The following is a 13,249-nucleotide window of genomic DNA, read 5'->3' as shown; positions in this document are numbered from 1 at the left end:
ATACTCCATATCTAAGACCTTTTTTTGGTTGAACAATGGAACTGTGTAATATTTCAATTCAAAAAGTATTGATCTTGTTTTCTAATTTTTTTCAGACTCTGCTATAACACTAAAGTAATTCATGGAATGTGGAAATCTTTGGAGAATTTATGTTAAATCCATGTTATTTTTCTTTAGCTCATGAATTTCACTTTAATGAATTTCACTAAAAATATCTATAATAATTATACTCTAGTTATTTAGAACAGTTTAGTGGGGTTCTACAGACCTTGGTGGTCTTATTAAATTCCATATAACTAGTAATACATTGTGATGTATTGTGATAGATAAGAAATTGCTCATTAGCCCCTTTCTCATCTGTTAATATATTTAACTCATTCCAGATGCTCCACAGACACAGAGAAGAAATAGAGCAAAATTAGGGAAGTGATATGAATGATTCCTGCATGTAAAATATTATTTGGGCATTGGGGGATCAACAGACTGAGAACAATGTTTATAATATCAAATCATTTTTTACTGAAGATTCAAAATAATATCCCTGTCCTCGGAGAGGATATAGTCAAGTGGTGGGAATTAGGTAGTAAACATCATTGCAATATGTCACACAATATTGTAAATACCAGAAGTTGAGAGGACATGAATATCAAGCAGGGAGAAGTTGCAACTGGTTGAGGACTTCTGAGAAGACTTCTTGAAAGACATGGTATTTGAGGTGGGTCTTGAAAGTAGGCAATTTACAGGTTCTGTTAGAGTAAGGAGGATACATGAGCAAAGATAAAGAGAATACATTGGATATTTGGGGGGAATAACAAATAATGTAAATTGATGTTGTTTGGAGGATGAATAAAGTGATGCCAACTAGCTACCATTTAATGAACACCTGCATGCTGTGCTTCTTGCCACATACCCTGCATGCATGATTTTATGGAACTTTCTGAATGCTTTATGAGGTAGTGCTAGTATTGTTCCCAGTTTCCAGATGGAAAGATATGAAATGATTTACTGAAGGTCATACAGCTATTAAATTGATGTTTTTAGATCCTAGTCTGACTGATGATAAAATTCATAATCTTAAGTATTTGACTGTAGAGTTACATTGTGGAAAACTGAAAGTGGGGACGTTATTTCCAACTATGTTAGCAGTGGCAAACTATATATTTTTTAGCATAAGTACTAATTATTTGAGTTTCTAAGATTAATCTGTTATTGGTGAGTTGAAAGAATTAATATGGGGAGAGAGAGAGTAGACAGATTGGTTAGTAGGCTATTTAGAGCAATCTAAATGAACTGGTGAGAAACTGAGCTGTGTTTGTAGCAGTAAGGTTAGAAAGGGGGAAACACACAAACACCTTTTTAATTTTGTAAGTCATAACAAAATGACAACTATTTCAATGGAGGGGATAGGAAGTAGGCATTTTCAAAGTTGACCCTTGCCAGTATTTGAATCTAGGTAACAGATGGATGGACATGAGTTTGAGTAAACTCCGAGAGTTGATGATGGACAGGGAGGCCTGGTGTCCTGTGATTCATGGGGTCACAAAGAGTTGAACTCAACTGAACGACTGAACTGAACTGAACAGATGGATGGATGGTTGGATGGCGTCAGTGATGCAATGGACATGAGTTTGAGTAGACTCCGGGAGTTGGTGATGGACACAGGGAAGCCTGGCGTGCTGCAGTCCGTGGGGTCGCAAAGAGTTGGACACAACTGAGTGACTGAGCGGAACTGAACTGAACAGTAATGTGAAAGAGAAACTGTTTTGAAGGAAAAGAAAACTCAATGTGGCCCAAGTTCAGTGTGCTTGAGTAAATCCAGGTGTCAAAATTACATAGCATGTAGGTGTGCTGGTGAGACTTGAGGTGGAGTTCAGGGACTGAGGTGATTTGGTAACCATTTCCTTGGGAGAGAGTGGAAGTTATTTGAGAGAATTCTCCAAGGAAGAAAATATAAGTGAAGTTTGAAGACAGAGCCTTAGAAAGGCTTATTCAGGGCCTCGGGAGAGAAAGAGCAACTGGTCAAGGAATCAGTAGTGGTTAGGGGTTTAAGAGAAAGCCTTTGGATTAGGTGATTATAAAACCTTTGGTTTCCTTTAAAAGAAACTTGGCAAAAACCAGGTGGTCAAGCATTTAAGAATTGAATAGATGTCTAGGATTTATGGTACCTAGTTTATACTCTCACTTTTTTTGTTATGTGACTCCAGAATTTTCTCTAGAGGAATAGACCCAAACTTCATATTGTATATCTAGCTGACACACAAGCATTTTAAAATCAAGACCCAAAGGACTATTATTTCTGTTCGCCAAACCTCAAGCTTGCCCCATATTTTTAAAACCTGAATGCAGGTCAGGAAGCAACAGTTAGAACTGGACGTGGAACAACAGACTGGTTCCAAACAGGAAAAGGAGTATGTCAAGGCTGTATATTGTCACCCTGATTATTTAACTTATATACAGAGTACATCATGAGAAACGCTGGGCTGGATGAAGCACAAGCTGGAATCAAGATTGCTGGGAGAAATATCAATAACCTCAGATATGCAGATGACACCACCCTTATGGCAGAAAGTGAAAAGGAACTAAAAAGCCTCTTGATGAAAGTGAAAGAGGAGAGTGAAAAAGTTGGCTTAAAACTCAACATTCAGAAAACTAAGATCATGGCATCTGGACCCATCACTTCATGGGAAACAGATGGGGAGACAGTGTCAGACTATTTTGGGGGGCTCCAAAATCACTGCAGTTGGTGATTGCAGCCATGAAATTAAAAGACACTTATTCCTTGGAAGGAAAGTTATGACCAACCTAGATAGCATATTAAAAAGTAGAGACATTACTTTGCCAACAAAGGTCCGTCTAGTCAAGGCTATGGTTTTTCCAGTGGTCATGTATGGTCATGTGAGAGTTGGACTGTGAAGAAAGCTGAGTGCCGAACGAAGAATTGATGTTTTTGAACTGTGGTGTTGGAGAGGATTCTTGAGTCCCTTGGGCTGCAAGGAGATCCAACTAGTCCATCCTAAAGCAGATCAGTCTTGGGTGTTCCTTGGAAGGACTGATGCTGAAGCTGAAACTCCAGTACTTCGGCCACCTCATGCAAAGAGCTGACTCATTGGAAAAGACCCTGATGCTGGGAGGGATTGGGGGCAGGAGGAGAAGGGGACAACAGGATGAGATGGCTGAATGGCATCACCGACTCGATGGACATGAGTTTGAGTAAACTCCGGGAGTTGGTGATGGACAGGGAGGCCTGGCGTGCTGCGATTCATGGGGTCGCAAGGAGTCGGACATGACTGAGCGACTGAACTGAACTGACTTGGTTGTTAACTCCACTTCTCATCCATTTACCCAAAATGGATGTCTAAGATTTATGTGCCACTGTCTTCCCTTACCACTAAAACCCTTCCCCTTGCTTTCAAAACATTTTCAAAAATGTTTGACTGATTATTGCTATAGACTGAATGTTTGTGTCCCCCTGTGAAACATGATGATAATAGGAAGTGTTAGGATGGTATTGGGAAGGTGATAATGTAGTGAGGGCAGAGTTCTCATGAATGGAATTAATTCACTTATAAAAAGAGAACCCCCAAAGTACCTTGCCCATTCCTCCAAATGAGGTTACTATAGAAAGCAGCAAAAAAAAAAAAAAAAAAAAAAAGAAAGCAGCCATTTTTGAACCAGCAGTGGGTACTTTCTAGATACCAGATATATCAATGCCTTGTTCTTGGATTTCTCAGCCTCCAGATCTGTGAGAAATAAATTTCTGTTGTTTATAAGTCACCCGGTTTGGTATTTTTGTTATAGCAGTCCAAACAGACAAAGACAGAAATTGGTACTGAGAAGAGGGGTCGCTGCTGTAATACCTAAAAATGTGGACATGGCTTTGAAACTGGGTAAGAGGTAGAAGCTGGAAGAGTTTTGAGGTTCATTCTGGAAAAAGCCTGTGCTGTGCTAAGTCACTTCAGTCATGTCTGACTCTTTCTAACCCTATGGTCATAACCCACCAGGCTCCTTTGTTCATGGAATTCTCTAGGCAAGAATGCTGAAGTGAGTTGCCGTGCCCTTCTCCAGAGAGGAAAAGTCTACTTTGCCACAAATGAATGGATTGTTAAGGGCAACTGTGATGTGAGCCCAGAAAGAAAAGGTGAGAACTGTAGAGAAAGCTTCAGTCTTCTTGGAGAATACCCAAGTAATTTTGAACAGAATTTTGGCAGAAACGTGGACAGTAAAGGGGGGCATTCTGATGAGGTCTCAGATGGAAATGAGGAACATGTTATTGAGCACTGGATAAAAAATGGTCCTTGTGATACAGTGGCAAAAACATGGCTGATTTGTGTTCATGTGTAGTGTTTCATGAAAGGTAGAATTTGTGAGTAATGAAATGAATATGTGGCTGAGGAAATATCTAAGCAAGGCTTTGAAGGTACAGCTTAGCCTCTTTTGACTAAGTGAAATAGTAAGTTCCCTTATCTCCATTGCACTGTGGAGCTGTGGGCCAGGGCCACCATCATGAACCTGACCAGTAAAGCCCAGCTGAGCCACAGGCACTTAACGCTAACCTGTGAGAGCTACTGTGTGGGCTGCCTCCAAAGCCATATGGGGACAAGACCAGCTATATCCCATAGGGCCCAACCCCTACCTGAAAAACTATGTGGTTACCTACCTAGGAGGTCTGGAAGGGGTCCACAGCCCCAGTGTCACTGGAGGGAGAGCATAGAGCCAAAGATTATTATCCAGAATTAATGTTTAGACTTGCTTGGAACCTGTCATTCCTTTCTTTTTTATTTCACCCTTTGGAAATGGGAATGTCTGTCCTATGCCTGTCCCACCATTGTATTTTGGAAGCAGAGAAAACATTTGATTTCACAGGTTCACAGATGGAGAGGAATTTGCCTCAAGATGAATCCTGCATTCAGTGTCACCCATGTCTGATTTAGGTGATATTTAGATGAGACTTTGGACTTCAGATTTTTGAATTGATGTTGAAAGAAGTTAAAACTTCTGGGAATGGAATAAATGTTTTTTTCATGTGAGAGGAACATGAATTTGGGGGCCAGAGATGGAATGCTATAGACTGAATATTTGTGTCACCTCAAATTCATATTGAAACCTAATCCTCAACGTGATGTTACTAGAAGGTAGATGGAGTGGGTGGTGGTTAAATCATAAAGACAGAGCCTTTATGAATGGGGATTAGTATCCTTATAAAAGAGGTTCCAGAGTGATAGTACTCTTGTTATCCCTAGTGTAGTGGTTAACTAATTTGCAAATTAAAAAGTGGTAGAGTTATCTGACTGAAAATTGAGTATAACCATTCATAACTATTGCATTAAATGAATGAATGAATAAACTAATAGCCCAAACGTGACTGCCTAATTTTGAATAGGCATTCAATGTTTTCTGTTTTCCAAAATGTAATTTTTAAATTTTCTTTTGAATTATCTAGCATAATATGTTAGCTAAGTTATGAAATAAAAAGTTAAAAACAGAAGTTAAGTAAGGCAAGTATACTTAGCACAGCTTTGCATTTGTCATCATCTCTTTAAACTGAAGTGTGGACTACTGTCCCTATGATTTTATAGGGCATCTCACAGACTCTAGCACTCTCCTCACCACAGTTTCTTTTTCCTCTTCATTTGTACCTTCTGTGGAGATAGTAATCATATTCTACTGTCTTTTATATTCCTTATTAGGTTGGTGAAAAAGTAATTGTGGTATTGGAACATGAATTTTAAATCATTAAAACTAGGCTCAAACACATCTTAATTAATCAAAATAGGAACCATTACATTCAACACAGTTTTGCCAATAAAAAATAAGTTTGTTTATTCTTGTAGTATAAAAATCCATGCTTTGGGATTCCATGAACTTTTGGAAAGCATTTTCTGCCTCCTGCTGGTTATGGAAGCATTTTCCCTGCAAAAATTGTCAAGATGCTCAAAGAAGTGCTAGTCACTTGGTGAGAGGTGAGGTGAATATGACAGATGAGGCAAAACTTTGTAGCCCAATTTGTTCAACTTTTGAAGTGTTGGTTGTGCTATGTGTGGTTGGGTGTTGTCATGCAGAAGAATTGGGTCCTTTCTATCCATCAGTGCCAGCTGCAGGCATTGCAGTTTTTGGTGCATCTCACCAATTTGCTGAGCATACTTCTCAGATGTAATGGTTTTGCCTGGATTCAGAAAGCTGTAGTGGATCAAGTCGACAGATCACCGAACAGTGACCATGACCTTTTCTTGGTGCAAGTTTGGCTTTGAAAAGTGCTTTGGAGCTTCTTCTTGGTCCAGCCACTGAGCTAGTCATTGCTGATTTTCATATAAAATCCACTTTTCATTACATGTCACAATCCAATCAAGAAATGGTTCATTGTTGCTACCAAGAGTAAAAGAAGATGACACTTCAAAATGACGATTTTTCTTTTTGATCAGCTCATGAGACACACACTTATCAAGCTTTTTCACCTTTCCAATTTGCTTCAAATTCTGACTGACCATAGAATGGTTGATGTTGAGTTCTTTGGCAACTTCTTATGTGTTGTAAGAGAATCAATTTTGATGATCCTCTCAATTGGTCATTGTCAGCTTCCAGTGGCCAGCCACTGAGCTCTTTCATCTTCAAGGCTTTCATTTGCTCTGCAAAACTTCTTAAATCACCACTGTAGAGTATGTTTGTTAGCAGTTCCTAAGCCAAATGTGTTGTTGATGTTGCAAGTTGTCTCCATAACATGTTGTTTATGACCCATTTTGAACTCAATAAGAAAATCACTCAAATTTGCTTTTTGTCTAACATCCTTTCCTTTGTCTAAAATATATATAAACAGCAAGTAATAAGTCATTAGCAAAAAAAGCAAAGCAAGAAATGAGCATTAAAATGATGTATAACATAACCACATTTATTTAAGAATATATTCTAGTATCGAACAGCAAAATTCAACAATGCAAAACTGCAAATTACTTTTGCATCAGCCTTAATACTTTATTTGTATTATTAGTATTCTCTTCAATATGCTGTTCCTTTGTAGAAATATATTTTAATATTCATTTATTTATTTACTTTTGGTTGAGCTGGGTCTTCATTGCTTCACATGGGCTTTCTATAGTTTCAGAGAGTGGGGGCTACTCTCTAGTTGCCATGTGCAGGCTTCCCTTTGCAGTGGCTTCTGTTGTTGCAGAGCATGGGCTCTAGGGCACAGGGCTTCAGTAGTTGCTGCATGTGAACTAAGTTGTTGCAGCTTGCAGGCTCCAGAGCACAGGCTTAGTAGTTGTGGCCCAAGGGCTTAGTTGCCCCATAGCATGTGGGGTATTCCCAGACCAGGGATCGAACTGGTGTCCCCTGCATTGCAAGGTGATTCTCAACCACTGGACCGCTAGGAAAGCCCTGTAGAAATATTTTAAAGTGACTTCACTTTGTGAGGAAAATTCTGTATAATTTAATCTGTATACCTGTTTTAACTAGTTAAATATAACTGATATGGCAATAATCTTGAAAACCAACCGAATGCTGGAGAAAAGGTAGTAGAAATAATGAGAATCTGGTTTGAAAAGAGTAAGTATTTCATAACCTGTATTATACATTCTATTAGCCTGGATAAACTATCAAATCTAAAATACCGAGAGGTTTAAGTTTGACACAATTGAAAATGAGTATCACTGCTTAAATAATAATGACATTTTCTTGGTATTAATTTATCTTCTCAGTATTATCCACTGACTTCCTAAGAAAATCTGAAAACTTTATCTACCATTTAAAAGTAATCTTTTAATCCCCTTAACATTTTATAATAGGCTATCATAATGGATTTTCCCAAGCTTTCCATTGATTCAGGCAGTGAACTTAGAGTGCTTTCTCCAGTGGTTCTAGGGTGGACAGAATCCTAGGCAGCTGAGTGACGGATAGTAATACCATGTTCTGCTTTCTTTTATACCTCTTAACTTTCATTATTTGTTATTAGTATTCTCTTCAATATGGTCTTTCTTTGTAGGACTATTTTAAAGTGACTTCACTTTGTAGATAATATAAGCTGTAGATCTGTTTATCTAGTTAAAAATGACTGAAGTGTGGTAAAAGTCAATGGATAGTGGAAGAGCAGCTGATGCTCTACATGTGGTACCTCCCATCTTTCCAGCAGGAGGCCTCACCTCCCATTTAGGACATATGACCTGCTTTTATATGGTCTGAGTGAGGGTCCTAGTATCAATTTTATATTAAATACTAAGAAATCCTATTTTTCTTACTTAATAATAAATAGAAGGTTCTTGAATGAACTTGTAATGGATTATCTCACTGTTTGTAGAACTGTTCCCAACTCCTTACCTTCAGCTTAGTTGTCCCAATACCTGCTTTAGACTTATGGGTCTCCCTCATCTCTCTTCATATTTGAGTTTGGGGTTGGTAGCCCTTTACCCAGTGACCAGCGTTATCTCCTCCTACTGTTACCAAATCGCAAGTCTGTGTGCCCGATGCACAGTGAGGTCCATCAATACTAAAACATTAGAGTTTGGAACAGAAAGATTTATTACAGATTTATGCAAAGAGATGGGTGGCTCATGCCCTAGGAACCCCAAAGTTACTGAAAGCTTTCAGCAAACCCCTTTAAAAGCAAAAGGTGAGGGAGGGTCGTGGTTAGCTGTTGCGAACTTTTTGGTGTCAAATCCTTTGCTGTTGAGGTCAGGTCATGGTGAGGTAACGGTCAGGTAATGATATTCTTGTGAATCTCTACCAGATAACTTTTATTCTCGGTGCTGAAAAAAAAGGGCAGGGTCTTAAGGCACAACTTTCACCCTCCAAGTTCCCAATCCTGGTTAAAAGAAGGTGGATCACAGTTGGCAGCTCCTTTAGGGCCAGGGGTCCTACATCCTGCCGAGCCGTCATTGCTGAGGGAGCCAGGTGCCCAACTCAACTGGTCTTCAGTCTCCTCAGGTCACCCAAATGGGGCAGACCAGGTCTCAGAGAGTGCGACTCAGGCAGTAAGTCGCAGAGACGGGAAGGGAGAGTGGTTCACTGCTGCCTCAAGGACTGGGACAAGGCTAGTGGAGGGCCTCAGTGAGGTCTCTGGAGCTCTGCAGTACATAGTCCCCAGTCTATTCCCTGGGCCCTCCAGCTCACCTGCTGACCCAAGGCTGGGTAAGCTGGAGGGCCTCCAGGAGAAGGCCTAACTCTGCCTCTTACTTCACTCTCCACCTCACAACACCCCCACCCCCACTCCTCTGTTGTCTAAATCCCCTCACTAACTGTCATTATTTTAAGAGTCGGTTGCTTGCGGGCAGGGCCCACTGCTGCACTGTCCGGCGGCTGAGCAGGACCACTAACGGTCGCTCACTGACGGTTGGTTGAGTGGATGGGGCCCACTGAGGCACTGTCCGGCGGCCGAGCAGGACCACTAACGGTCGCTCACTGACGGTTGAGTGGATGGGGTCCACTGAGGCACTGACTAGCAGGTGAACAGGACACTGCCTGGTGACAGGGCACGAAGTACAGATGCACAGCAGTGGCTGCCGTGCTAGGGACTGAGGCCACTGCACTCTGCTACAGTTAGAGAGATTACCATTACTGCTTAACATTTCCTGCAGCTCATTAGAAGTAAAGAAAACAGAATACAAAGGACGTCACCAGGACAGCAAAGCGCCAGACTTCTCTTCCTCCCACAGATGCACTGAATGAGCAGCTCCACACATATCAGTTCCTTTGGAGAGAAATATAGAAACTAGTTTAGTTCCTCCTACACATTGAGGTGACTGAGGAAATAACCACCCTGAAATGAGCAGGGAAAGCTAAGATACATTCATGCCATAAACCTTTAGTTTAGCCACAGGGGAACCTGGCAGTTTCTCCCTGAGAAACAGAGGGTTTGGACCACACAGCTAGCTCCTCAACTTTTATGGCTGCTACCCAAGGGACCAGCGCCTATATCACCTAGCTCTGAGAGTCAATGGGAATCAGCATTTGTGCATCCACCAGGACCATGTTAAGCAAACAGATGGTTTTAAACAGAAGTGCAAACACTTAACCTTGGCTGTACCCTTGGGCTCAACACAGAGGGACCAGAATAAAACATAAAATTACCATTTTCTCCATGGAAGGAATTTAACTGCATACTTTTCCAGTTGCTACCCAAGAATTGGGCTTCTAACCAGCTTGCATCTGGAAACTGATTGTCCTCTTCCAGGAGCCTGAAAGGGCTTGTGAGCACTTTCCTCGCCCTCTCTCCAATGATAAAAGTGAGTGTTCAGCTTCTTTCTGGAAGGAGCTTGTCTGTGCATCTAGCACCCTAACTTTTATGACTGCCACTCAAGGAACTGGCTCCCAAATCACCTAGCTTAGAGAACCAAAAGGGCTTGGCATTCACAGTCCCCTTTCACCATAGAAAACAAGTAAGCAATTTCTAACAGATGTGTAAGCACATCCTGCCACTGTCTCCCCAGGCTTATCACAGAGAGAGCAGGCAAAAACACTAATCTGTTTTCCCTAGAAGGGATTTGACTCTATACTTTTTCAGCTGTTGCCTAATGGTGCTAATTAATCTGCATCTGGGAGCTAATGGGGCACATAATTAGTAGTAGTTCTATGAGATCCTCAATGGACATGTGGAAACGGGTGAGATGAGAAAAGGCAGAAGATCAAACAGAAGAAAGGATCAATGAGCTTGAAGATAGTTCACTGGAAATCATACAGTCAGAGGAGGAAAAAGAACAGAAAAAGTGAAGACAGGGAATGGAATAATATATTGAAAGTTCTAAAAGAACTTATGAAAGAAAGAAAACTGCTAATCAAGAATAGTGTTTCTGGCAAAGTTGTTCTTCAGAATTGGAGGAGATATAGAGATATTATTAAACAAAAGCTTAAGGAATTCATCACTACTAAACCTGCCTTACAAGAAATGCTAAAGGAATTCTTTAAGCTGAAATGAAAGGATGCTAATTAGGAATATGAAAACATAAAAGTATAAAACTCACTGATACGGGTAAATATGAAGTTTTATTAAAAATAATATATGATGGTATTATGTAAATCACATATAGCTCTAGTATAAAGGTAAAAAGACAAAAGTATTGAAAATCTCTGTAGCTACAATAATTTTTGGGCTTCCATAATGGAAAAAGCGAGAGAGTTCCAGAAAAACATCTATTTCTGCTTTATTGACTATGCCAAAGCCTTTGACTGTGTGGATCACAATAAACTATGGAAAATTCTGAAAGAGATAGGAATATCAGACCACCTGACCTGCCTCTTGAGAAACCTGTATGCAAGTCAGGAAGCAACAGTTAGAACTGGACATGGAACAACAAACTGGTTCCCATCAGGAAAAGGAGTACGTCAAGGCTGTATATTGTCACCCTGCTTGTTTAACTTATATGCAGAGTACATCATGAGAAACACTGGGCCAGAAGAAGCACAAGCTGGAAACAAGATTGCTGGGAGAAATATCAATAACCTCAGATATGCAGATAACACCACCCTTATGGCAGAGAGTGAAGAGGAACTGAAAAGCCTCTTGATGAAAGTGAAAGAGGAGAGTGAAAAAGTTGGCTTAAAGCTCAACATTCAGAAAACTAAGATCATGGCATCTGGTCCCATCACCTCATGGGAAATATATGGGGAGACAGTGGAAACAGTGTCAGACTTTATTTCTTTGGGCTCCAAAATCACTGCGGATGGTGACTGCAGTCATGAAATTAAAAGACACTTACTCCTTGGAAGGAAAGTTATGACCAACATAGACAGCATATTAAAAAGCAGAGACATTACTTTGCCAACAGAGGTCCGTCTGGTCAAGGCTATGGTTTTTCCAGTGGTCATGTATGGATGTGAGAGTTGGACTGTAAAGAAAGCTGAGCGCCGAAAAATTGATGCTTTTGAACTGTGTGGTGTTGGAGAGGACTCTTGAGCGTCCCTTGGACTGCAAGGAGATCCAACCAGTCCATCCTGAAGGAGATCAGTCCTGGGTATTCATTGGAAGGACTGACGCTGAAGCTGAAACTCCAATACTTTGACCACCTCATGCGACGAGTTGACTCTGGAAAAGGCCCTGATGCTGGGAGGGATTGGGGGCAGGAGGAGAAGGGGACAGCAGAGGATGAGATGGCTGGATGGCATCACCGACTCGATGGGCATGAGTTTGAGTAAACTCTGGGAGTTGGTGATGGATAGGGAGGCCTGGCTTGCTGCGATTCATGGGGTTGCAAAGAGTCGGACACGACTGAGAAACTGAACTGAACTGAACTGAACAATACCTCAGCTGGTAAAGAGTCTGCCTGCAATGACAGAGATCCCGGTTCAATTCCTGGGTCAGGAAAATCCCCTGGAGAAAGGGAAAGGCTACCCACTCTAGTATTCTTGGGCTTCCCTGGTGGCTCAGCTGGTAAAGAATCCTCCTACAGTGTGGGAGATCTGGGTTCAATCCCTGGGTTGGGAATGTCCCCTGGAGATGGGAACAGCTACTCACTCCAGTATTCTGGCCTGGAGATTTCCATGCACTCTGTAGTCATGGGGTTGCAAATAGTTAGACACTTAAATAATTTTTATTGGACACGTAATATGGAAAGGTGTAAATTGTGATGTCAGAACATAAAATGTGGGGATAGAGAGTTAACATGAGGAGCTTTTGTAAGTTACTGAAGTTATCAGCTTAAAATGAACTATTATAATTGTAGGATGTTTTAAGCAAGCCTCAAAGCAAAACCCTTTGGTAGATATACAAAAGATAATGCAAAAGGAATCAAAGTATACCACTATAGAAAACCACCAAATCATAAAAGATGAGAGAAAGAAGAGAAAAATCTATAAAACACTTAGAAAAAATTAACAAAAGGTCATCAATAAGCTTTTACCTGTCAAAAATTACTCCAGATGTAAGTGGAGTAATTCTCTCATCGTAGACTGAAAGTGAAGGGAAGGAAAAAGATATTCCACGCGCGTGAAAACCAAAAGAAACCTAGCAATAGCTATTCTTATATAAAACAGAATAGAAATTAAAAAAAAAAAACTAAAAAGTGTCAGGGTTGCTATACAATGATAAAGAGGTCAATTCATCAAGAGAATATAATAACTGAAAATATTTATGCACCCAGTATTGGAGCATCTGAATACATAAAGCATCTGAATATATAAAATATCTGAAGGGAGAAATAGACAGCAGTACAACGATAATTAAAATTGAAATTAAAAGATGCATGCTCCTTGGAAGAACAGCTGTGACAAACCTAGACAGTATATTAAAAAGCAGAGACATCACTTTGTTGACAAAGGTCCATATAGCCAA

General features: G+C 40.4%; 1 protein-coding gene across 5 annotated transcripts in view; it reads left to right on the top strand.

Moving 5' to 3' along the window:
- ZCWPW2 (zinc finger CW-type and PWWP domain containing 2) overlaps positions 1-13,249 on the top strand; it is a 138,109-nt gene that overhangs the window by 37,487 nt on the left and 87,373 nt on the right. The window contains exon 2 of one of the 5 annotated variants that reach the window (XM_043443625.1): positions 4,028-4,138. The exons of 1 other annotated variant lie outside the window; for it this stretch is intronic. The gene's annotated coding sequence lies outside the window, so the exon portion shown is untranslated. Of the gene's footprint in view, positions 1-3,663; positions 4,139-13,249 lie in introns of those variants that run through there. 3 more of the 5 variants (XM_043443624.1, XM_043443623.1, XM_043443627.1) reach the window with 3 other exon arrangements.

The sequence above is a fragment of the Cervus canadensis genome, chromosome 22 (genome assembly GCF_019320065.1).
Source record: "Cervus canadensis isolate Bull #8, Minnesota chromosome 22, ASM1932006v1, whole genome shotgun sequence".
In the NCBI taxonomy this organism is placed as follows: domain Eukaryota; kingdom Metazoa; phylum Chordata; class Mammalia; order Artiodactyla; family Cervidae; genus Cervus; species Cervus canadensis.
This window is presented reverse-complemented; position numbering and strand designations above follow the sequence as displayed.